At 32.9% G+C, this 26,296-nt stretch overlaps 1 protein-coding gene across 4 annotated transcripts in view; it reads right to left on the bottom strand.

Annotated features, from left to right (window-relative positions):
* LOC119837574 overlaps positions 1 to 20,888 on the bottom strand; it is a 76,347-nt gene extending 55,459 nt beyond the window's left edge. For 2 of the 4 annotated variants that reach the window (XM_038363204.1, XM_038363205.1), the window contains exon 1: positions 20,632 to 20,888. The gene's annotated coding sequence lies outside the window, so the exon portion shown is untranslated. The remainder of the gene's footprint in view (positions 1 to 20,631) is intronic. The other 2 variants (XM_038363206.1, XM_038363202.1) reach the window with 1 other exon arrangement.
* Between the last annotated feature and the right edge of the window lie 5,408 nt (positions 20,889 to 26,296).

Here is a 26,296-nt window from a genome sequence, read left to right as displayed (position 1 = left end):
TATAAAAACTTTTTTCTAAGTAAAAAGAGTACTGGCACAAAGAGTCTGGGTTGCGGTGAATTGTTGAAATATAAAATTTTAAAAATAGAATTCAATCCTTCCGCCCTCGGTCGGTTAGTGCTTTACATGAAATATTATTTTATGGAATCAACATCTGCTGCATCGATGTGTGCGTGAGGGGTGTATGTACATGAAATTACTTAAAAGTAATACACTTTCAAGTGGATGGGAACATTTCAACTCTGTTTTTACTCATGTTAAATATAGTTTGAGTGTACCTCATTCGTAAAAATGCGATAACTTTTGATGCTTTTATATCGTAATGGAATTCTTTAAAGTTCTTGAAGTTAACATGTTTGTTTTAAAATAATTTTCGTTTCGAGTACATCAGACATCGATAATTAGAGAAAAAATTTAAGCTATTTAACCATGATTACAATAATTATGCAGTTGTAAAGCCGCTATTTCTGTCTACAAAAAGTGATGAATGTACGTACATTTATGAAAAAAAAAGACTTGAATGAACAAATGAGTTTCAATCACGCAACACCGATGATAAAAATAGTGCATTTCTGCATAATAATGTTCCATACACAATCGCTCTGAGACGTCAAATCGTGCATTCATTTTTGTAGAATCGGAACGTAAAGCGAAACCCTACCATTTTTTAAATTACGTTCGTCATGCCGCTCCCTCACCATATCCTCTTTTCAATAACAAAAAGTAACTGGTTGTAAAGAAATTTGAATTTGGAATTTTTTATTCTAAATTCAAATCTTGCGCCTTTGTAAGTCTTTGTTCGATTTGTTTTTTGTTATGGCGTTCATTTATTGTGAGATTTACATAATATTTGAGTGACGTACTGTTGAGATTTTATGTGTCATTGAATTCAGGTGTGACTATACAAAATTAAGCAATCAAAAGTAAGTTTTTTCACCTTAAAGATAAATTATAAAGTGACGATAACATTAATTATTTGGAGATACCAGAATTAAGAGGCTTAGCCATATCTCACGGATAAACGGTTTTTTTTGGGTTCAAAGAAGGTTTTATATTCGGAATTCAAAAAGCTTGCTGCTGCGGAAGGTTCAGCTGTGTTAGTTTTGGGATTATGTTCCCCAGTTAAGTTTAACTCTTTTGACTATTTTAATATTTCACAATTTCACCGAGCGAGGGTGTGGGCGTCAAAAGGGTTGGATAGTTTGGATGCGGGAACATAGAATTTTTCGATTGAACAGTAAGTACGTTGACATTTGTGTAGTTTTTATTGTTCGATTTTTAAAATAGATTATTATTATTATGTGTTTTTTGGTGACGCTATTACGTGGGGTTAGTTTGGTATTTCGATTTATGAAAGCGAGTTTTGATAGTTGAATTAAACTAATGCTTATGATTTAAAGACAATGTTTGTTTGATCTAATCTCGGAAACAACTGGACCGATCCAAAAAAATCTTTCATCGTTGAATATGTATGTGATCCCTGAACATATAGGCCACATGTACCAAGGACAAAGACGGGGCGAACCTCTAGTTTATAATAATAATGAATGTATTTCTCACTGTCAGTTTGATTGCGTGAAGAAAATAAAAATACATGTAGCTAATGTATTTAACAATTATTCTTACTAGATACAATTATATCATTTCTAATCAGTTATTATTTATTCGAAACATAGATAATTTAAATCTGTAGTCATGATCAAGAATCAGTAACGTCATTAATCCGACTTTAAAAACGAGGGATAAATATATAAAATTAGTTCTAATTTAATTAAAATCCTACATCTGGTATTATGATGAACCAATAATGATTTTACCATGAATCCGTGTGTTATACTCATTTTAAGCGCGAAAGGGATAGAAGATGTTTCCATAATACCATAAACCAAATGGAAACATACGTTTCCATTGTTTATATAGATATACTAAAAAGGGTGAAAGTCAAACTCAAGTATTCATGCATTCAACTAGACTTCCTTAAAAAGCACTTTTTCTAAAATGTCAATTTTTTTAATATTTACCACCGGTTCGGAAGGCAGTTTCTGCAGAGAAGAGTCGGGAGGAAATTCTGTAGTTGCTGTTTGAAAATTATGTCAATATAATACAGTATTTCTAGATCTTAAAAATACCTAAACATAAAAAAACAGTCAAAAATGTTTAAGCTGTATTTGTGGTCAGATCCTGTATTATAAAAGCGGGGAGTATTTGTGTTTAATACAACTAAGCAACCGCTGAACCTGTTTTGAGGAAATGGAGTGTGAAATAATCTACGAATAAGATATTCGTAGGAAATAATAGATTACGTTCGATGAGCTAAACTATAATTAGAAATGGATACGGCACATTTTGATAGTGTTTTTTTACACGATAATAATAAATAACAATACATTATTTAATCAATTTCAATTAAGTTAAATGATTCAATTATATTTACTATGAAACAAGGATATTATGAAAAGCTTCAAGGTATAAGAAAAAGTAATTAAATCTTCAGTTTCAAGCAATTAATACAATAAGTAAAGAAACCCTTCAAAATTGAGGTCAAACAAGAAACGTATAAAGGAAACAATTAAAATATGAAAAAGAAGCATTCAGGGTGAATGTCCGCAGGGTGCAGTGTTTATCGCGGGGTTCGATGTACATTGCTGCATTTGTATGGAAAGAAATAATGGCCAATTTAACTATATCCGTAAGTTATTATTCAATGAATAAACTACTACTTTCGTACTTGTTTTATTGCAAAATATTGAGAAAATTATATTTTTTAACATTACAATATAAATCGTTTAATGAAAGCTATGCTAAAATTGATATTATTCTACAATCAACCATACACCTTCATCCAAAATCCTTCCACCAGTACCCTCCTAGCTAACGTTAAATCCCAAATATACAGAAAAACTAAACAAAATCTGTTGCGATTCAGCAATGTACACCAAGTCGAGTATAAAAACATTACAGGATGTATTATAACGATACGACTCATAATACGGTTGTAAAAAGCTTACCGTACACATGTGTCTGACTTTCACAGATGTTTTAATTCAATTTACCCTTCATTCAATGTTTTTATTGTGTTAGAGGAATGGGAGAGGTAAGGAGGGAAGTATTTAAAAATTAGATTGCAGAAATCCATGGAAAAACATATAATTTATGTTATTTGTTGCCAGGCGTTAATAAGAAATGAATCTCAACACCTCTTATCTATATAAATATAAAAAATAAATGTAATGGTGAATAAAAAAAAACATAACCAACAATAAGACAATTTCATATATTTTACGTTAAACCGGGACATGAAAACGCAAGTTAATAAGACTTAATTTACGACCTAGTGCAATAAACGAGCACTAAGCACTTTATAGTCTGTATGTTTCAATTATTAACAATTTTAATATCATTTAAACTAACTCATAAAGCTACATTTAACTGCCCTGAATGAATAATAGTAAATCATCGGAAACCCTACAGTACTATATGTGACAATAATTAACGTTCTGGTTTGAATTTTCTAAGTCAAATTAAATTATAAAAATTCTTATAATGCCATTACTATTTATGAAAAAAAAAACCAAACGTCAAATGACATAAGCTACATTATTTTTGAATTTCGAATCGCGCGAGTACGATTGTCCGAGATCGAAATACGAAATTCGAAACGAGTTCTAAATTTGAATTTCGTCATGTAAGACAAATAGGTGGTAAGTGATCGTATTTATCAATTTATGACGTTTCGGGGTAGCCGGCGACCGCGCAGACGCGACATGTCTAGCTATTTGCGGCGTGTGTTTTGTTTCAGAACAGGAGCGCGTATTACACGACATTACGCGCTTTTTGTCACACAGTTACGTCATGAATCATTACCCCTCTGCTATACAATACTAATTTGATATCTGAAATTTCTAAGTTTAAATGACACATAATATTTTGTTCCAAAAATTATTTAAGCTTCATGCCAAAGTATGACAATAAATACTAAAGCGTTGTTAGAATCTAACTACCAGAATAACCTATCACCAGACCAGCAAATATGCTTTTGTCGTCTAATAAATAATTAATTCATCTTATTTAATCCTGGAAAACGGTTCCAGGATAAGTGCGATGCGTGTCGCCTAAATAATGGCCAGACGCATAAATAACAACAATATTTCGCACTGAGAATAGTGTATAATATTAATTAACCTGCGCGCGCGCATCTCATATTAATCGTGTTCTGGCGGAATGCGCACCTGCCGCTGCCGTTGTTTCTTTGTCACTTTATTGATACAATTTTTCATAGATAACCAATAATTGTAATTTAGAGCATAATGTGAATTCGATATTGAATACATAGCGCAATTTTAGTCAGTCTATTACAAAAACTAAGAATGTTCGTCAGCTTGCCCTGTTTAGAATTTATTTAAGCATGTTCGGAATGTTCAGACTTTGAGATAATGAAGGAACGCATTCTCTATGCGTTTATTTTATTTGCTACTCAATATATCGTGAAGGAACCCGCAACATTGTCATAAAAACAAATGAAAAATACAACAAGAAAGTTATCTTTGTTATAAACCAATCCGCGATAAAAAGCTCGCCAAGCTCGTAATAAATAAACGGAAAGAAAATGAACAAAAATTGTTTTTTTATAATTCATTCCGCAATAAAAGCTATGGACGAGAGAGGATCAATAAATAATCATCCGTGTATCATCAGTAAGAAAACCGAAGCACACAACTGCGCGGGCGCAATCTTTAATAGACTACGCGGAAAGCGAATCTATAAATTGCATTTTTCGCAAACGCATAAAATAACGCACTATTGCATTGTAGAGCAGACAATACGCCTCTCCCGCTCCGGCCCAATACGTCCCTCTCACTTCTGCGCACGCGCCGATATCACACTTCAATAAAAACGACACAACGATATTCAACTAATCTCCGATTTCAACTTCTATCCACTTATTTTACAGTCCATTTTCACATAACGTTTAACATAAAAATACGCCTTTTGTATAATGAGCTATGCAATTCCGTGCGACGTAGCTGTGATATTTGATGCTATCCCGCTCGCGCGCCATAGCCCCGTTCCACTCGTACGCATGTCAATGCAGTTTATTGTAGACATTAATGTCTCTGATTACAAATGTAAATTTTCAGCTCGCGACGGCGTTGGTCGGCTTTTTTCTCTTCGATTTCTCTTTATGGTATTAAATTGTAGCAGAATTAATAGCAGGCATTTACGCTTTTAGAATGTTTATGTCTTAAACTAGGCATTGTTTCTTATTACGTTACGGAATTTCTTAATCGCCGAACTGATCTTTTCGTACGTACTGCATCACGTCAAACAAAGATTAGTATTTTGGCTCGCTGAATGATTTAAGCAAGTGCCTAATACTCAATTGATTTATAGTATACACGTAAATAATCCGCTTTGATGTGAAGACGGTAGAACGAATTCGGCTCGTGACAAAAGTCTATCTTAAATAATAAATGCACCGGACTTACCCATTATTCGCATAACACTTATTTATAAAGTATGTCCAGTATAGGTTGATATATCCATCGTATCAATTTCGTCTATAGGGCATGAAGCGGAGGGCGCATCGCGGTTCTTCAATAACTGGTCAGTTTCACAACGGTTTCCCAACCGAATACCATTCGCAAAAGATCTCACACGGCTGCCAATTTTCAGAAAGACAGAGCTAAAATAATTGCTGCAAACGCGCCCTATTTCGAGCCGGCGCACAACAATTTAGATAGATTTAATTCTAGAACAGCATTATTCGATCGTTCTGTTCGGCTGACTTCATTGACAGGCGATAAATTTAAATATTTTGTTCGAAATATAAATTTTCAATTTGACACATTTCTTTAAACGAGTGACATGGCCGCGTTCGAAATTCAAAACTTTGATACGATTGAGTTGTTAAACCGAACATGTTAATTTATGAGATTTGTAATTGGAATCACTTTTCAAACGGATGGTTATACACATTTTGTAAACAAAACAAATGTTGTATGAATTTGAATTTAGAAACGCAGAATTGTTAGGTTCGGATTGAAAAACGTCAAATTTGAAAATGGAACAAATTATAGAATTGTAATTAGAACAAAAGTGATTAGCTAAATATACAAAGTGGGAACATTAGTCACAATACTACGTCACAGTAAATCTGTCTCGGCGATCGTTAGGTGAGAAATAAATAATTGTTCGTCTATGAGAGCAGATAAATTTAAAAGGCTTGTCTGTTTTGCGTCTAGTGTGACATTTCTGATATAATGTCACACCTTTAATAACCAGACTTGGCCTGATATGTTACGGAAGCACAGATAAAAAAATAATTAAAGAATCTGGTGAATCTTATTACATTCGAAATGAAATTTGTAGTGATATTAATCAGATATGAATTGTGCAAGATCCACATCTTTCGAAATCTAAAAACATAAAATTATTATAATAAAGCAACAATGTACAAAAATGGCCTATGTGCAGCATAATCTCTTCTTTAACTATTGATCATGACACACCAGAATACAAAATACCTACTGAGTATTCATTATTTATTATGCTTATTCTATTATAATTAAACTTCTTTACTTGTAAAATTTTAATTATTATCTACAAGTACTAATCTAATGTTGGATATAATCTCTCATGAAGTCATCGAGTAACTTAAAAAAACCTATGAAAATTAGAACCTCCTGCGTTTTTGCGAACGTCGGTTAAAAAGCAATTTTGAATTTAATGCTTAACTTAGAATAGGCAAGAATGATTAAACGAATACAGTACAATCTCTTTGCAAATTAAATATGACATGATACAATTTAATATAAAAGCAAGTTCGATCTCAATATATCAGCACGGACAGACAAATCCCCAGTTATATAGTTTTTGGCAGTTTTACTTGGCAGGCTCGGAAGTGGGATTTTGTTTACTTGCGATATTGCATTCTATCTAAGAAAATATAATGTTTACATCATAAATTCGTGGGGTTGTTGGTTTGATGTAGTGAAATTTAATAATTGAAGACTAAACTTTACTTTCATATTTACATATATGTAATAGTTTTAGTGTGGTAGGTATTTTCAATTTTTTTTAGTGATATTTAACTCAAACACAAATATTTATAAGTTTAATAAAGTTCATTAAATTTCATTTAATCTAAAATAATATAAAAACCATTACAAACCTGCATCTACACTTAGTGCCATCTAGTACCTATAGTATTATATTATCTGTGGTACCATATGCCACATGATTATAAGTTACTTAATTCCAAATATCTACATAGTACTTTCAATCGATTTCAAAATCCTACTAATATTATAAATACGTAAGTTTGTAAGGATGTGTGTGTATTTGTTACTCTTTAACGCCAAAACTACTGAACCGATTGCAATGAAATTTGGTACGTAGAGAGCTGGATAACTGGAATAACATATAGGCAACTTATCCAGATATACCTACGGGATACAGACTTACGCGAGTGAAACCGCGGGGCGCAGCTAGTATTGATACAAATCTTTCCAGATTTACGAAGACACATCAAGATTCACTCGTTTGAAACACACGCAATACTCGATAGCAATAATAAATTAAAGGAATAAAACAAACAGAGGTCAATACTTTCAGCATTGCCTTCAATGTAATATAGTATAAGAGCTGCTACGGTCTCTTGCATATTGTATTTAATACACCATCTCTTAAGTTGTCGTTAAGCCAAGTAAAATTTATACACATGATTACAATTGCCAATGGTTTCAAAGATTTCATTAAAAGTTTTAAAAATCATGAGAAAACATACTCTAAGCTTAATTTAACCTCGTTTCGTTTAAACACTTATAACTATAAACTAAAATACATTGATAGTACAGAATTCTGTTTCACTATACAAAAGCACAAGCTCTTACGCTACATGCGATGCGATGCTTGAACAATTCATAATTCCATGTTCATATTTATGGCAACTTTACATTATTCCAGTAACCACTCCAGCTGGAAACAAGTTATTTATTATCGCAATCCAGATATTTATATCTAATTGTGATGGAATGACGCTACCGCACTCGTTCATTTTTATCGATATGTAATATTATCATTTCATCGGTTTCTCGTTTTGAAAACAATTTTTTACTATAAAAGGCCATCGGTAAATTGTACGCATTTATTAAACATACTTTTAATGGCGCACACGGAAAAATGCTGAATGACTTGTATACCATCTAGCAAACACTGTATCTGTTAACTGGATGAACCTCTCATTTTTTATTCCGTGTCAATTTGTAATACAATATTTCGTAAGAGTTTAGTAACTCGATCCATTCGAACACACCTCACCAGCCCAACAAACGCGACAATTACATTAGCACACAATGACGTGCAACGACAGAAAGAAAGCAAATGAACGCCTTTTCTAAATTCGTATACAAAGCGACGTTCGAAATACGAAAACGCACCAGCCAATAGCACTAGAGCGTATGCCAAAATGCCAAAGCGACACAAACAATTAGGAATGTGTTCTATTCCAAATTCAAAATACGAATTTAAATTTGGAATAAATTATGGGATTACATTTGCGGAAAAGTTCTTAATGTCAATTCGAAATTCAAGTTTCGAATCACTATTATTTTTTGTAATTGCCTACTTCAATTCGAATTATTTAAACCACTCGTGCGTATGCATTGACATGCGTATTGGACGTTCGAAATTTGAATTTACCCAACATTTTGTTTTGTAAATAATTAGTCAAAAGTACAGTACGTGTTTGATGCAAATGTCACGAGAACAATGCCGCGTCTATTTGAGATTGATGAGTAACGAATCCCAGTGTAGGGAAGCCGCTTGCGCAACCGCAGTACATACGGACGTCAGATTACCGGTATTATTTTCGGTAAACGATACGTATCTACGAGTCAACGTTCCGTTTAATACTATAAGTATGAAAGTTAACTAATCCTGACAGGCGAAACGGTTTTTGGTATAACTGTTTTTTAAGTGTATTGAATTATGTTTAGCGTTCTAGAATTGATAGATGCGTGTCATAGTCTTTACGACTGTTGGATGCCATACTTAACGTACGTACGTACATATAATTGCTTTTACTAGAAACAAACTCTTGTACACTTACGCCAGATATTCTAGTATTAGTATCAACCTTCGATTACATAATGTATATGTCAAATGATCTCTAATCTGTATGCCAAAACAAAATCTTTTCATTGGTTATTGCTTTAATATAAAGGATTACTATTTTATCTATAATTGCAACTTTTGGAATGATTAAAAACTACAGGTTTAAAAAAGACGACGCAAGCGAATTTATTGCATTATATTAATTAACAGAATTTGCGTAAAGTCATAATCTCAAAGCAATAAAACATATGAACCGAAAGGAACCTTTTGCGGCGCATTCATCAAAAATAAGAAAATAATTAATACACGTTTCGGAACGCAGCGCGAAGCGTTTAGGGCCGGCACAACAATAAAACAGTTCGGACGCAAAGCTAAACAAAACACAGAAAAATATGAATTCCGATCGAAACGGCCGCGGGGTAACAAAAGATGGCGGATTTTAATGAAATGAAATAAAATATAAATACCATTCGCGAGCTGGGATTCTTACATTTTTAATTTGGCAATGGAATGGCGCTAAAAACGAATAAATTCCGAATTTCGAAACCGGACCGAATCGGACTTTCGTTGTTTGTAGATTGTAATTGTTGACATTGTAGTCATATCTCACTGCTTCGTAATTAAATATTTTGATAATATTTGATTTTCGTGTGTTTCTGTTTTGATAAACTTCAAGAAGAATGTTCTTTCGACGGTTTTTGTGTGTGTTGTGCCATAACTTTGGACTGGGTGAACCGATTTTGATGATTCTTCTGGTCTAGTTCTAAAAATAGCTATTGAATATTGTATGCTCCTGTTGGTAAAAATTAATTTTTGAAGACCAATTTTTTCAAAAATTAATTTTCTCACATAAATGAAAACATTAACTGATTTAAATGAAACATTAAATATTAACGAATTTTCTATCGGTACACTGGTAATTAATTAAATATGAATGCATCAGACGTGTTTCAGTAAAGTTTACCAAAACTCAAACAAAATTACTAACTACGTACATCAATAAATCAAACATTAAAACACAACCGCACAGCTCTGTACGTACCAGATGGTGATAGGGCGCAGGCGCATCGCACCAATATGTATCCTATTTATTTTCTTAAGTTTTATGCGATCGTATTGATGATATAGATATTATAAACAATTGTCTGTTTATACTTACCTTTATAGCGTCATAATATCTTTTTCTAATGACTTTAGATTTATCTGTGTAAACACCATATGCTTATAGGTTATTATGTCTTTTCTCGGGTCTTAAACTGTCTCTGTGAAAATTATGGTTTAGGCGTAAAGTAGAGACAGACACGACTCAACAATTTTAACTCACTAATTCGCTGTTTACCTCACATAAACGACTCACTCATTATAATCACTCACGCACTAAGTCAGTGGTTACCTCACATACACAACTCACTCATTCATAACACAACTTACCTCACATACATAACTAACTCATACTTAACACACTCACTCACTAAGTCGTTGGTTATCTCACAAAAAACAAATCGCCAGTAGAAGTAAATAAATACATTAACAGCAACGACCAGCAATAACAATATATCTGGATCGCAACAAAAATACATTTGGTAACATCGAGGCGAATCGTAAAATCAATCATAGCAGACATAACGTCGAATATGAAATTTTTGCATTAACCCGAAAGTAAAAGCTTTTATTCAAAATAGATTTTTACCAACGTTATATTGACCTGACCGCCTCCTTGGTGCAGTGGTTAACGCGTGAGCGTAGAACCGAGGGGTCCTGGGTTCGATTCCCTGTGGGGACGCACAAAAAAAAAAATGTCTCGGTCTGGCAGGACACAGAAGGCTGATCACCTACTTGTCCAAAAAGAAAATCGATCAGTGAAACAGATGTATATCATCTGCCCCATACCCCACTAGGGGACACGGGACTTCACTTTTTTATATTGACCTGACATAATAATGACTGATATGCTGTAGATTATATATACTGATATTTTAAAGAGGAAATTTCGTATGTTTGTAATATGTTCACACGGAAACTACTGGATTTTATAAATGCATTCACTATAGCAAAGCTGAAACTTCCATGACATAGGCTTTATATGCCACTGCACCACGGATACGCTCAAAGCTTAAAAAGTTGTATGAAGTTCTTTCAAGCAAGCGATTTATTCATAAAATATTCAATTTCACTATAAATGCCATCGAATATTTCACAATGGCGGGCGTGTCTGTGTAGCGGGGGATAATTACCCCCCCTCTCTCCCCCCACTGAGCCTTCATTGAGCATTGTCTTGAGATGTGACCTCTAGTGGTCCCACACTGAGAGCGTTTACACGCCGCGTTTTGCCGTTCTTATACTAGCTGCGCCCCGCGCTTTCATCAGTCCATAGTTCATAAATCCGTACCCCGTAGGAACATCGGGATAAAAAGCCTATATGTTATTTCAGTTGTCCAGCTGTCTACGTACCAAATTTCATTGCAATCGGCTTAGTAGTTTTTGCGTGAAAGAGCAACAAACACACACGCATCCTTACAAACTTTCGCATTTATAATATTAGTAGGATAGGATAGCAGGATAGAACATGATGATGACAATATAAGCGGACTCAAGTCTTGGGAATATTATAAAAATGTGTACTCCACTACACAATCTTCCAATGGCTTAAGCGATTTGAAAACAGATTCAATACATTATGTATCCTTTTTCGAAGTATCCTTTTTATATCATGTATGTAACGTCACGTCACGTTTGTCACGTCTTAAATAATCTATAATCGTCACCTATTCCTCTAAAACTTTTAATTATGTGGTTGACTAAGCGCTTTATAGTTAATAATTCGAATAGTAAAAGTATCATCACATTAGCAGCTTTTCTTAACATCACAGCAGATAGAAGCTGAAATTGTGAAGACATCTTTACAGTGCGTGTAAATAATCACAAATTTAATTCTGTTAGCGCGCACTAATAACGTCCCGCAGACCCGCTTGCGTTCGCGTCCATAATTATATTAGGTAATTATATAAAATTGTTCACTTTAAATCTTTTTCTAAACTTTAAATCGGCCTTCTAACATAAAAATTATGAGACATTTAACAAAGCGAATCTAACCAGAATATCAATTAAGAATACCCGAATACCGAATTTTATTAAATTCAACTTGTCTAGACAATTTTTACTATCCATAAATTTGGGACCATTGTAATGTCACTACGAAAGGTGATAGAGAAATCGCCTATCAGTGAATTCTAAGCGCGTTTACTTACGTAACACGGTGTATTGTGTGTGACCAGGGCCGGCACGCGCCAACGACACGTCCCAGCAATAAGTCGGGGTGGCCCTCACTCGCATTCTTTTACGAACCATAGATAATTCATAACCAACCTCATTCAACATCTATGGCAACGAAAGTCACATTTAATTGACGAAGGAATCGTTCAATTTAAGAACGAGAAGTTTCGAATTTTGAAAGTTCAATATTTCGAATACCATTAAAAGAACAAAACGCTTATCTCGACGTCGCGGTCGCTCCAAATTCAAAATATTAGTGAAGCATTTGAAAATCGAAACGCACTAAGTTCATATTACGAGCTCGTTCCAAATTTGACTGTATTCAAATATCGAACGCCGAGACAGATTATGACGTGTGTGCGGCTGGAAAACATCAAACTTTAGACAGTTCTTAAAAAAGTCAATAATGTACGTATTTAAATTGCAAATACCTTTTAACCTGTAGCATAGTTCAATAAAGAATATTTATTATTTCACGTGGAGATCATAAAAGCGTAAATAAAACATTCAATCAAGCGTAGATTTGAATAAAATATTACTCAAACTTATAAAATCATAATGCCGGTTGGCTAGTTTCGTTTCGGCGGAGATATGATCCTATTGATTGATGGGTGACCACGCTGCGTGTTGAGAACGACCAATTTTTTAATGTCCACCTACAGGAGTGTATTAATGTAATACGCGGTTCACGGTGGAATGGTTTTTGTTTGATCTAAGAATGTTGACCCCGAGTGTGTGGTACGGGCTACGTGTTTTAGACTTAATTAAAAATGTATAAAGAATGTATTGCATGTCACGGCCATGTTTGTCCAACTTTAATTTTCAGTCAATAGCGAATGATTGCAGATAAATATCAGAAATTAATTATAATTATTGTAATCGTTTAAAACTTATTCATTTGTAAACGTCAAACTTTAAATGGAGACGCAATAAATCAGAAACAAACGATGAATAATGTGATCCCGTACAATAACGCAAAAAAGAAATTCATTCAATTTCCGTCGGTGTGTCAAATTCGAAATTTAAAAACTGGATTCCAATTTCGTTTCTGTTTTCAAATTTGAAATCGGAGTAAACGTCCGATGGACCGTTCGAAAACAGAGCGTCTTGTTCTTATTACGTACGTAAGGATGCGCAAGCGCATTCGTCTGACGGTTTAACTGATGCATTAATACCTCGAACGATCGTTAGTTTTTTTGTATGTTCGTCCGGAGATTGGTCATTACATCTGAATATGTTCTTTACATTGGATCACGATTCGTGTGATGTAAGATGGTAGCGACGTGCTCTTTATGTTAGAATTTCTTGTTTCCGGATCTATTTGAAAGTGGCGTAATTAAATATCGACCCGGTAAGTAATTGGTTTTATGTACGGTAAGTACATGCAATTTGTATAATGGCATAACTTACGAAAAGGGAATGGAATTTGATAAGACTTAATGCGATGGTGATTTTTCAATACTGTGCTGTTTATTTATTACGCAATGTACTCTGTTGTTTGTAGTTAAACACTTTAATTTTTTAAGAATTTCAATGGTAGAAAATAATACACTAGCTTCTCCGGTTTCGACCGGATTGATCCGGGATACTCACAGATAACGTGACAATTGGTTAAAGAATTTTTAAAATCCGATCACTACATCCAGAGATTTCCCCCTACAACGTTACAAACTCACAAAATTTACCTCTTCATAATATTAGTATAGATAATAAACAATTATCGAGACTAAAAATAAATACGTATAAATCAATTCAAACAACTAGACCGACCAACAAAATAAAACTTAATCCCGATTGTCCAAAACCCGATAGTCATTTACATATTGAGTGAAGTTTCGTTCATTCTTTCATTCAATCGTTCATTTTTATTGCTTGTTACGCAATCTGTTAATTAGTCTTTTGTACTGTAGTGTTTTACAAATCCGTTTTATTATTATACGAAATAGTCCGTTGGGAACTTTAGATTATTATGTTAGATAACAGAATGTAGTTGCTTAAATTTTAAAACGTTTTATTAATTACACTTTTGTTGACTTTGCTAAATGTATTTGGCCAACATACTTTGAAATGTATATTTCTTGTGATTGCTATAATTCTCTTTGATTGATTTCAAATAGTTAATCCGTATTGAAGATTTTATGTAATATTCAATGACAATGTACATTTAATGCGTTCGCAAAAGAACTCATCAGGAATGCAAGATTTTTCTAGTTACAAGATCAGCATTCTACGAAATAACAGTCATAATTAAACTCTCCATATTCCTTAAACACGGGAATTAACCCCAATTGAGGGATCGCTCTATTTAAATGAACATTTATTCAGCTTTGTGGAAGTCTTGACACGTCATTATGTATCCCACGGTACGTTGTCTATTTGGGAGCAATTGAATGGTGATCTGGGAAAGCGTCGTTTGACGGAATGATTATTTGGATGGGTTGTAGCGTTTATAAATAGATAAATGAATGTATATCTAGGCAGTAGTTTTGATGTATTATTATTTTCCTACATGTAAAAGTTAAACATTAGATTTAGTTTGAATTATTTTGTAAAGATTTCTAGAAATCTTCGATTTCAAAAATAAATAAATAAACAATTGTTACTTCCAATAACTTGCAATAAATATTTAACGAAGCTTCATTCATAATTATTGAAACATTATTCTGACGCTATACAATTATGATGACATCTCCCTCGTATATTATATCTATCGCACTCATCACTATGCACTTTACAACAATGTTAAAACAATCTTTTTCATCTGACAATAAGACATAATTTTCTTTATACATTAAATATAACCAGCTTATGCATTAACACAAATGATATTGCACGTTATTCACTTGCAATAAAGTTCATTCTTAACTGTACTCTCATTATCAATGAGGCAACAGATGAAATGTGAAATGGATTATTTTTTCAAAAATGGAATTAAACAGAGACAATAACGCTCATTGTCTTCAAAGATGGCGGACCGGACGGTTCAAATATGAGATTAATGTGTCGGGCTTATTATAATTTTATTACTCTTTGTAAGATTGTTTATTCCACGGTTTATTTTTTATATTCAGTTCAAATCGAAGGTCTTTAATGAATAGGTATGTAAGTTCTTAGTAATGAGTAATTTTATGTTAAAAGTTCCCAAAAAGATTGCGCCAAAAGGGGTTGAACCAGATCAACATTTCAAATAACAGGAAGCGTTGAACCGTTAACGTTATGCGTTAATTAAATTTACTTTTTACTCATTTCCTGATTCGGCAATATAAAGTGTATCAAATGATTTTGGATAAGACCATTTGATTACGTCTCGCGACCTTTTAATATTAGGTACAATTATTACTTTTTAATTACGCGCCAAGGTCGTTCTGTTTACAAATAAAAGCGCAAAAGCGATTTTTCAATAAGTTCAAATGTGGAACGAGTTTGACAGTTTTATTTTTCGACCTCGATTTCAATAAAAACTTTGTTAGGCAATAGACAATTGGTACATTTTTAAATTTCGAATCGAAGAACGAATGTTCGATTTTTAAACGGATTTTTTTAAACGTAGAATGAATTAATTTTTTTTTTTGATACGTTGTATGATTAAGAACGTGTTTAGTAGTTTAGTAGGTATTGTAGTAACAATAATAAGCACTGCTTACGTAGCGAAGAATCTGAATTATTTCAAACAATGAAAAGGATCCATCAAAAATAATTAACCGCATACGAAATAAAGACATCAGCGGTATAAATAACCAATCTGCAATTGTAAATAACAATTAATAAGCTCGGCTAGGAGATGTGACTGACGTATGGACGGGACACCCGTTATGGACACTCGTCCGACTAGTATCTGCTGTACATAGAATTAGATAAAGCTAAATTGCTTAATTCACAACAATACTAGATAGAAAGAAAACGTTTATTGAATAGCACAGTCTTATAAAAAAGACGAATTCAATACAAAATTATGATATACCGATGTGTGTAGACTGTGAAGCAATAAAGTAATAAAAAGGAATATCACACAGTGTAGGTGAAACCTGAAATGTTCAAATTATTAGCGATAGTACACATTGCAGGATAAATGAACAAAAAATAACTTAGTACACATTTAAAGCAGCATTGTATGTGTCAGAATCTAAATGTTATAAAGAAAGTTATATTACATGACCAAAAACTATGTTCATAGACAATAATTCATAAACACATTAAAACACGAACATATATCATACGATCGGCAGCTCTTTTTATTGCAATGAATGTCACACGCCAATAAATCAAATTCTTAATTTCATAATTCCAATTAAATTAAATCATTCCGATACATCCTATTGGAGTAATAGAAACCGGTCAAATAGGATCGATTAGGTACTAGTGAACGGTTATATAGGTACTTTTCAAATACAAAAAAAGAAATGACTGATTTAGAAACTATTCCCAATTTTTAAAAAAATGATACAATTTGTTATTTTTAAAAATGGAATAGATTTTTTCTTACGAACCCACAATCCTTTTAAACTTTTAAATTAGCGAACTGCATTTTGAAAATATAGAATTAATTTGAAAATGGAATCGCTCAGCGTGTTTGAATGAATCACGTGACATGAGTCAAGCTATTGTTCGCCAATACCGCGTACTTACACGAGTCCGAGTAAATTAGGAAATGTGTTTTTTATTGGAAAGCCATGTGGAATTACAATTGGAATAAAATATTATGATACACGTACGGTTCCAGTTAGCACCGTGAGGGTATTTGAATATTATCGGTGCGCCTTTATACCGCCGCGCATATTATTGCCATATTAAGATTGTTGCCAATTAAAAAATTAATGTTTGTGTTGCCAGTTTCCAGGGCATTGTTGGCTCCGCATTATTATTTATATAAGGATCACGTTCTTGATTGTTTTGCGTTGTGACGTCATAATCTTGATAAGGAGGTTCCGGTCGAAATCCTGGCTGGAGTTTCGCCTATATGTGTAAATACTAGGTATAGCCCGCGGTTGCGCCTGTGAAACGCTCGAAGAAAGGGATCTGTGTGCTATTCTAGAGTATAGATAGATTTTATCAAGATCTGTACAGCCGTTTTATCGTGATTGAGGCTAGTATCATTTATCCATCTTTGAAAAAGTCTGCTTTCATAATGCAGGGAACGTTTAATGTAAATAATATTTATGCATTAAAGTGCAACGAACCAATTCATTAAATTCTACGAAATTCAAGTTTGACGATAATGCACGAATGAATGAATGAAAAATTATTTAATGCACAATAAAAAGGCTATTAATAAAACAAGAGCCATACGAATAACAGATTGTATAGAGGGTGGTCTTTTAAAACAATCTCTATCAGACAACCCAAATTATTTATGAGTTATTTTATATTTATTATCTACTAGCTGCGCCCCGCGTAAGTCTGTATCTGGTAGGAATATCGGGATAAAAAGTTGCCTATGTGTTATTCAAGTTGTCCAGCTATCTACGTACCAAATTTCATCGCAATCGGTTCAGTAGTTTTTGCGTGAATGATACACATACACATACATCCATCCTCACAAACTTTCGCATTTATAATATTAGTAGGACTTTTATTTTAAAGCAAAATACCTATTTATTTCTGTTATATTACTTTTGAATGTTATCGTCACGGTGCACAGTGTTTCAGTCAACAATTTATTTGATGATTTTAAAAATTTTCTTGATTTTAATGTAAATTAATATAAAAGGAACAAAATATAAGATAACAAGACATATTTGGGTATTTTAAATTGATTATGGTTTCTATTAGTCTATTTCCTAAATAATAATAGATTTAAAATTATAGTTAATATAGTATTATGGGTAACATACTTTGTATTTTATTTTCTATTATGGTACGTAAATTTTGTATTTATTATTTACTAGTGGACCACCCTGCTTCGCCTGTGTAACATATCTAGCATTCTGGGATCATGCACATATTCAATGGTGTAAGAATTTTTAAAAACGGTTCAGTAGTTCCTGAGAATAGGTCGATCAAACAAACTCTTCAGCCTTACCTTATTAGATATTCGAATTACGGCTTATTCTAAACTTATGGATTATTGCTTCGCAAGTTCTCGTTCTATTAATTCTATAAAATGATTTTTAATCATATGGATTATACGCCTGGCTTTTTCCAAGATATGATTCTAAATCTACCATGTATCACATCCCCCACGTGTGCCGATAGTTACTAAATTCTCTTCTACAATTTCTATCTACACTAATATTATAAAGAGGAAGAATTTGTATTTTTGTTTGTTTGTAATGGTTAAACTCAAAAACTACTAGACCGATTTTAAACATTTTTTCATAATAAGAGAGCTGCAATTTCACTGAGTGACATAGGCTACAAATGTATCACGGGCGAAGCCGGGGCCAACTGCTATGATTCATAATATGATACAAGAACAGGTACTGTGTATAAAAAAAACCTATAAAAGGCTAATTTTTTTCGCATATTTTTTACCAAATAGAAAGTCAATGCCCCGAATATAATTGCTGCTACTAAAAAGTATTTAGCAATGTCAGAATCGAATGCGGTACCGTGCCGTGATCTTAACCACTCGACCTACGACCTTTCGTATCGAATACCAGATCTAAGTTACGTACTAACTTATTTTAGGGGTCCTGTGCGAAACACTGTAACCATCCTATAATTATTTATAAAGTTACCCACTTAACTTTAAATATAAATTACGTAATGAGTTATTTAGTAAAGTTGATGCTTATTTGGAGTTTATGTAAACTTAGTAAATTAATATAATACAATTAATTAAATTTCAAACTCACACAACCTCAAAACTTACAACTACGATTACAAAAACATTCATTACTGATTATATATTAATTACAATATGTATTTATTATTTTCTTATAATAAATGTATTTAAATACGCCTATGTTTTACATTGGTTACAGAGTCAAATAAAATGTTTTGAATACATAGTTACTTTATATATTATCTTAATTTTATGTTATTGTTTAAACAATATATCAATATTTAATAAAATATATCAAATTTTATATCAAGAAACGTTTCTAATGGAAAATAATAAAAACATACAACAGAAATTTAGATATTTGTTTCCTCAAATTTTTTGTTATTTATATATTTTGTTATTATATGCTAGCAAAACATCCAATTAAGCCTTTGTCATTAACATCACGAATAATTTATTAGAAAATAACTTTATATTAAGACCGCGATCAATATGTCTTTAAGTTTTATTTAAGCTTAATTAATCACTTATAGTAATTGTGTTATTAAGCATTGATTAACATAATCAAAGATTGAAAGAGGCTGTACGTAATAAAGTTAATGAATAGATGCATAATAACTTACATAAAACTGTACGGGCCAAGTTAACTATGCAAGTGACAATCGTGCTTTAACTTAAAACTTAATATGTCTGAATAAATACCAATTAGTTATTTTAGTTCTATATTAAATTAATATCACTAATTATAAAGTTTTTAATATTTAAGATACAATGTCACAGTTTAATATATTGTAAATATTTTTCATCAAATACTATATATACAATAATAATTGTATAATGATATAATTATTATTGTATTAATAATCATAACAAATTGTATGTATTAGTAATATTGACAGTAACTAGGTGCCTATATAATATATTGAGGCGGAATTAATTTCTCACATTGTCAAAGCTTTTTTAAGGTTTTTTTTAACCTTAAAAGGTTATTATAAATAATAAATATAAACGTTATATAAAAAAGTACATAAAATAATAAAGTGCCTTTTATCATGTTATATAAATACAAATTAAATATTCGAAGAACACGTATACTAATAAAAATAATATGATACATTTCCGGGTAGTTCAGTATGCTTTCATGAGCTTTTATGCTACTAAAAGCTTCGAGAAAATGCTTAAAGTGGTACAAATTTCGAAATTAATTTCTTTATATGGATACATATTAATATATTCTACTGTAATATATTGGCAAAATCAATTACATTTCAATAAAAACAAAATAAAATAAAATTCAAAAACATAAATCAACACCATTGTGGTCCTTTGCTTTATTTTAAATATTGAATACTTTGGCGGTTACTTTATTTTTATAAATAAGTAAGCTAAATTAGAATTGTTAAAATGATTATTATGTTATTTTAGCTTTAAATATTTGTATATGTATAAAATATATTTAATTTATCACAAAAATACTGACAATTAATTGGTATTTATTATAAACTATGAATAATCCTTACCTTATTTAAAACATCCAAACAGGAACGTTGTTTGCATTCACAATGTCACTTATTGTCACAGTATAAGTTCACACACCATCCAACACACACAATTAAAAAAATAAAATATGCACAGTTCTGTAAAAAAAAGTTTGTGTCAGACGCGCGGGAAAACGGGGAAAAATACGATTCGATATTCGAATCGCGGGGAACAGCAGCCGCGCGCGCATATGACACGCGACTGAAAAAATTACCACATCCACGTAAGACTTGGAAACTAAATCAAAATACTCGATAGGAGAGGGACGAGTCAGCGGTGGCCCCACCCTTCCCCCACCACGGCGACCATACGCAAAAACATTCGTAAAAACGCGCTCCAAGCGAAATCGACAATGTTTTTAAACGAAAATCTTATCCCAGCCCTATTTTTTTAAACATTAAACACGATACAATTCCGACAATGTTATAATTAAAACAATGCACGGTTTATTGTACGAATCATAATAAACACGGCGCGGATTTTAAATAAACGTTTCCACGAAACGCTATTGAAAAATGGAGGCAATATTTGACAGATGTCAAGTTTTCCCGCGCTCCTGTGATTCGAAATTTGAAGAGGTATGGGTTACATGCACGTAGGGCGACCGCTCGCTGCAGCGGCTCGGCTACGAATGCTGGATATTACGCGCGTTTGTTTTTTCATCCAAAAAACGTAAGAAAGGGTCCTTTAGGGTTAACTGCGAGGTCGGACGATGTTTTTATGATTGCTGAGATGGAAATTGGAGCGAAACGCGACCACGTGACCTTCATTGCTTTTCGATGCTTCTTGTGGGGACATGAGTTATATTGAAATATTATTATTATTGCTTATGGTTTGTTGTAAGTTGTGGTTATGTGTAAACTATCATATTCTGTGATATTTTCATGGTCATAATGTTTGATTTAGGAATGTTTTAATAAAACTTTATTAATTATAAATAATTGGTTACAACACAATAAAATTGCCTTACATTGATTTATTTTAGAGTTGCAATGATCATTTTTCAGAAAGAACTTTATTTCATAGTGTTTTAACACTTAACTACACCCATGAACACCTAAATGAGCAATACCAAAATCGGCAGATCAAAAGTTAAAATATTTCCGATGAGACGCTTTCTCTTTGTATGTTAAATATGAGGGTATCTATAACATATAGAAATAACAAAAATTCATATACTGTATAGTTTTCAAAGTTTCATATTAAAGTGCTTTAGATTATATTACTTTTATTTGAACTCGCATAAAAACTACTAGTTATGCTTAGCGGTTTCACCCACATATATGTTGCCTACTTCCTTAATGAAACGAAAAATAATAAATTAAATTAGAAGCATATGTTATGGATCACAACTCTTCGACAGTCAGCTATCTCGCCATTTAGATTAAAATTAAACAGTTTTATAATCATGCAACGACATAAACATACTCGGATTTAAACACAATACATCATTTTTTATTATAATCTGCAAAAATTTGTTATCTGTGATTATAACGAGTTTCCAAAACATAAAGATTTGATTTCGTTTTATGTTTCAGCTAGCGCTTGCTCGTGACTTCGCATAGGTTATATTCGAAGTAGTTTAATGGATGTTGTTTAACATAAAAATCTTCCTCTTGAATCACTTGATTTATTAAAAAACCTTATCAAAATCGGTTGCGTAATTTAAAAGATCTAAGCATATACACACACACCCATACGGCGAAAAGCGACTATGTCTTTAGTCCATCTTCTTTCCATAGTCTATTCTTACGATCCTAGTCTTCAAAAACCTCTAAGTACCGTTCTTCCTTTATAAAGAATGCCTATATCCCTTTCCTCACCCTCCCCAGGCCATTCCTTTACTCCCGTCTTCAATTCTTTCCCTATGCTTTATCCTTAAACAGCTGACAACGCATTTGCAGCGGTTCTATCTCTGTAAATGGGCGGTGGTGATCGCTCACCATCAGGCGAACCACCAGCTCAGTTGCATACTATGACATAAAAATCCCCTCCATTTCAGGCCCTGTCGTTTTACCAAAGAGGTTAAAGGGAGAAGATATCAAAACGTCAGCCATGATATCCAGGTAACCTTTGAAGCGCCTGCAATATATCGTAGATCAGGAAAAGTTAAACAATTGTGCCAGCACGCATGCCCTAACGCGACGAATGCGCGCGCGCACGCTGACAGACGGCCTGCGAAAATAAACGTGACATTTTGTATCGACATTATATGTAAGTAGAAATTGATGTAGTGTTATAATTGGCAGTGTTATAAGCAGTGGTGGCTCACTGGTGACCCTAGGACTCAAATGGAGAAGTCGGGGGTTTGAGATCGGGCGAGCGTGCAGGACATAATTGGATTTTTCAATTTATCTGCGCATTGTCACACACCACTGCTTGATACGGTGAAGGAAAACGTGATGAAACCGGCATGTCGAAGAATCAAAAGTCCGACGGCATGTGACATCTGCCAAGCCGCACTTGGATAGCGTGGTGGATTATGGCCTGAACCCTCATAGGAAGCCCGAGTCCCTGCAGTGGGCATATGGGCTGATGATGATAGTGTTATAATTAATATACAAATCACAGACAGTCAATATGCTACTTTTACGTATGTTTCCCCAAATCCATTATTATCCTATAAATTAAAATAATTGTCATAAGAGAATTTTTTTAATCGGTATATTTAAATTAATTTGACATCGTTGAATGAGTTCAATGAGCTGTCTCTTTAATTCACCTCATTCCTTAATCCCTTTTAATATATTTCACCAAAAATTATTAGTAGTTGGTCTGAAAACCTGTATTATATATGCTGCTATTGCTACTACGATTTTGATGGAATATAAACTATTTCAGAGACCTGCGAGAACTGGATTGCAAAATGCAGGTGGCGCGTGAAAATTTTCCATACGGAACATCCAAATATTCCAAACCATCCAAAAGCATCTGCCCTTAAAACAATTAAAAAGAAACTCACTATTGCTGTCATCGCTCTAGCGAAACTAACTCATATATTATGAATTGTGTTGATCGCATTCCGCAGTGTGTGTGGCACGCACACACGCTCGATGCATGGTCGTGTTAACAATAAATCATATAAATGTATTTGTGATCGGATGAAGCTTAGGGATGTGTGCGTATTGATATCGACTTCAATGGTGCGCTAAGAACTGTTAAGATGGCGTTTTATAAAATAAAATGCAATTTACACATGACACAAATGCCATCGCAGTTAAATGCGTAAAAGTTAATTTCATACTACATTTGTAGTTATGCATTGCGAATAATTGGTGAATTGAGACAAATTTTAAATTAACGTATAGAATAAATTTTTAACAAAGAACTGAACTGCCTTCAAATTGTCAGAACTAGATCAAATTTAAATTGGATCACATGGGTGATCATGATCACGAAACAGCTTTAGCTTTAAACTTCTATAGACTGTTAATAACATTTTTTAATTGTTTTTGGGATTTGTCGCTTTTTAGGTAATATTAGGTACAACAAGAGATGATTGTTGAAGTGGTTTTTGTTAATGTGTAGCCTCATAAAATAAATATATTTTCTGAAATCTGATAACATATTGCAATATTAATTGTACATAATTAATTTATTAAAGAAACATAATTAAAATGATCGTCTCTGGCTTACTTGTAAAACATAAACAAGTATAGATAGAGCTTACTAGTATAGATAGTCTGTACATAGGTCCGGACTGACGCTACGGAAACCATAAATAAACAAGTTATATTATGACACATTTTAACCCTATATTATCTCATAAAATATAACACACGGCCGGAATATGTCTCTCGATACAAAATAATTCTACATTTAAATCGAATCACGTACTTTAAAACAAGAATAATTCAAATTTATCGATAGTCGATAAGTATATCGACGGGCTAGCACATCACTACCGATCTTTGTATCGCAGCAACACTGTTACAGTGTGCATCGCGTTGCATTTCTTTTCGTATTGTAATTTATTGGTCTGTAACGAACTTAATTATTGCGATTTTTGTATTAAACGATGGAAATTATTTTTAGCGAGATGGTACCGAGAAGCGGGCTCGCTGGAATTATTAATATTTCACATAAACTTGCGTATTTGACTCGAAACACGATAGGGATGTGCTCGGATATCGATAAATTGTTGTTTACATCAAATTTTCATTGTGGTTTTGGATTTTAGTGTGTGTAATTATACTAAAGGCTATCAGTTATCACACAGTACAATATTAGCATAGCATTAAAGAATTAATACTAAAGTCCTTGTGGGGCATGGGGCAGATGAATTTCATATGGGTTTACCTTGTCCCTTTTTCTTATCACGATAGGACACCGACCTCTACATTGCATCGATTTTTTATATTCTTCACGATCCTCACCAGAAATAAACCTAGAACACCTCCTCCAATGTCGAGCGCGACCACTGTACCAGTGTACCAAAGAGGACGCATAACACACAACCCTGATTAATCCCGCGCAGTCGGTCAACAAAACATGTGCCACATTGTTCTGTTTCTTGCACAATTATCTTTCATTTATATCACATATTATGGCGGTATTTCGCGAACAAAAACTTCTTGTGTATAATTTAATACGTATATATTGACCTTTACTTTGCTTTTTTTTGTTACACCGATCGATTAATTGCAAAAATGTCGGATAATTAAAACAAAACTGGGAATTTATATTACATTTTTGCTTAATTTACGATGGTAACTGTCATGATAATTTCTGCCGTCTGTACTAAGCATTTGTTGACTTGTAAATACAATTCTTATTAAAGGAAATGCCATGTATTGAATGATTTTATGAATGAATGACGAGGTGTCGAATCGACGGTAAGGAGTTTTTTATATATATAACTAGCTGACCCGGCAAACGCTGTTTTGCCTTACTCTTATCATTTAGAGGTATAAAAAATAGATGTTGGCCGATTCTCAGACATACTCAACATGCACACAAAATTTCATAAGAATCGGTCAAGCCGTTTCGGAGGAGTTTGGCAACGAAAACTGTGACACGAGAATTTTATATATTAGATTATGTATATTGTAAAATTATGCTACACTAAGATTAAACAAAACTATCTTTGTAACAAATTTCATCTTATTCCGTTCAGTGTTTAAGTGCGAATAAGGGACGGACAGGCAGAGAGATAGTCACTTTCGCATATATTAGTAAAGGTAAATAAAAATACAGTAATAAAAAATTGTGGAGACTTGGTAAAAACATCAACTTTGTAACATGTAAGTTTAACTCATTTTCGATGACTACATTGTATATTATTTCGCGATATTCAACGAAATAAACAAACACTAACAAAATACGACAATGTTCGTGAAATGTCATTTTAAACGAAAATAATTTGAAATGGACAATTCATTTCATCGCTAATTATATTTCTGTTTTACAAAATCATTAATAATTCATATTTAACATGGTGGATATATTAAAATTTTCTGCAAGTAATACGTCCATTCGTTTGTCTATCCACCTTTGACATACCTTAATATATAAAAATCGAGTGTCATGATGTATGTTCCCAATGAACTCTTCACCAACTCAACTGAATTTGATGAAATTTTGCATTTTATGTGTAATTTGGTCCAACTTAAGATATAGGATAGTTTTTATTTCGATTAATTATCC

Source organism: Zerene cesonia, chromosome 28 (assembly GCF_012273895.1).
Source record: "Zerene cesonia ecotype Mississippi chromosome 28, Zerene_cesonia_1.1, whole genome shotgun sequence".
NCBI lineage: Eukaryota > Metazoa > Arthropoda > Insecta > Lepidoptera > Pieridae > Zerene > Zerene cesonia.
The sequence above is the reverse complement of the archived record's forward strand: the minus strand, read 5'-3'. Positions and strand labels throughout refer to the sequence as shown.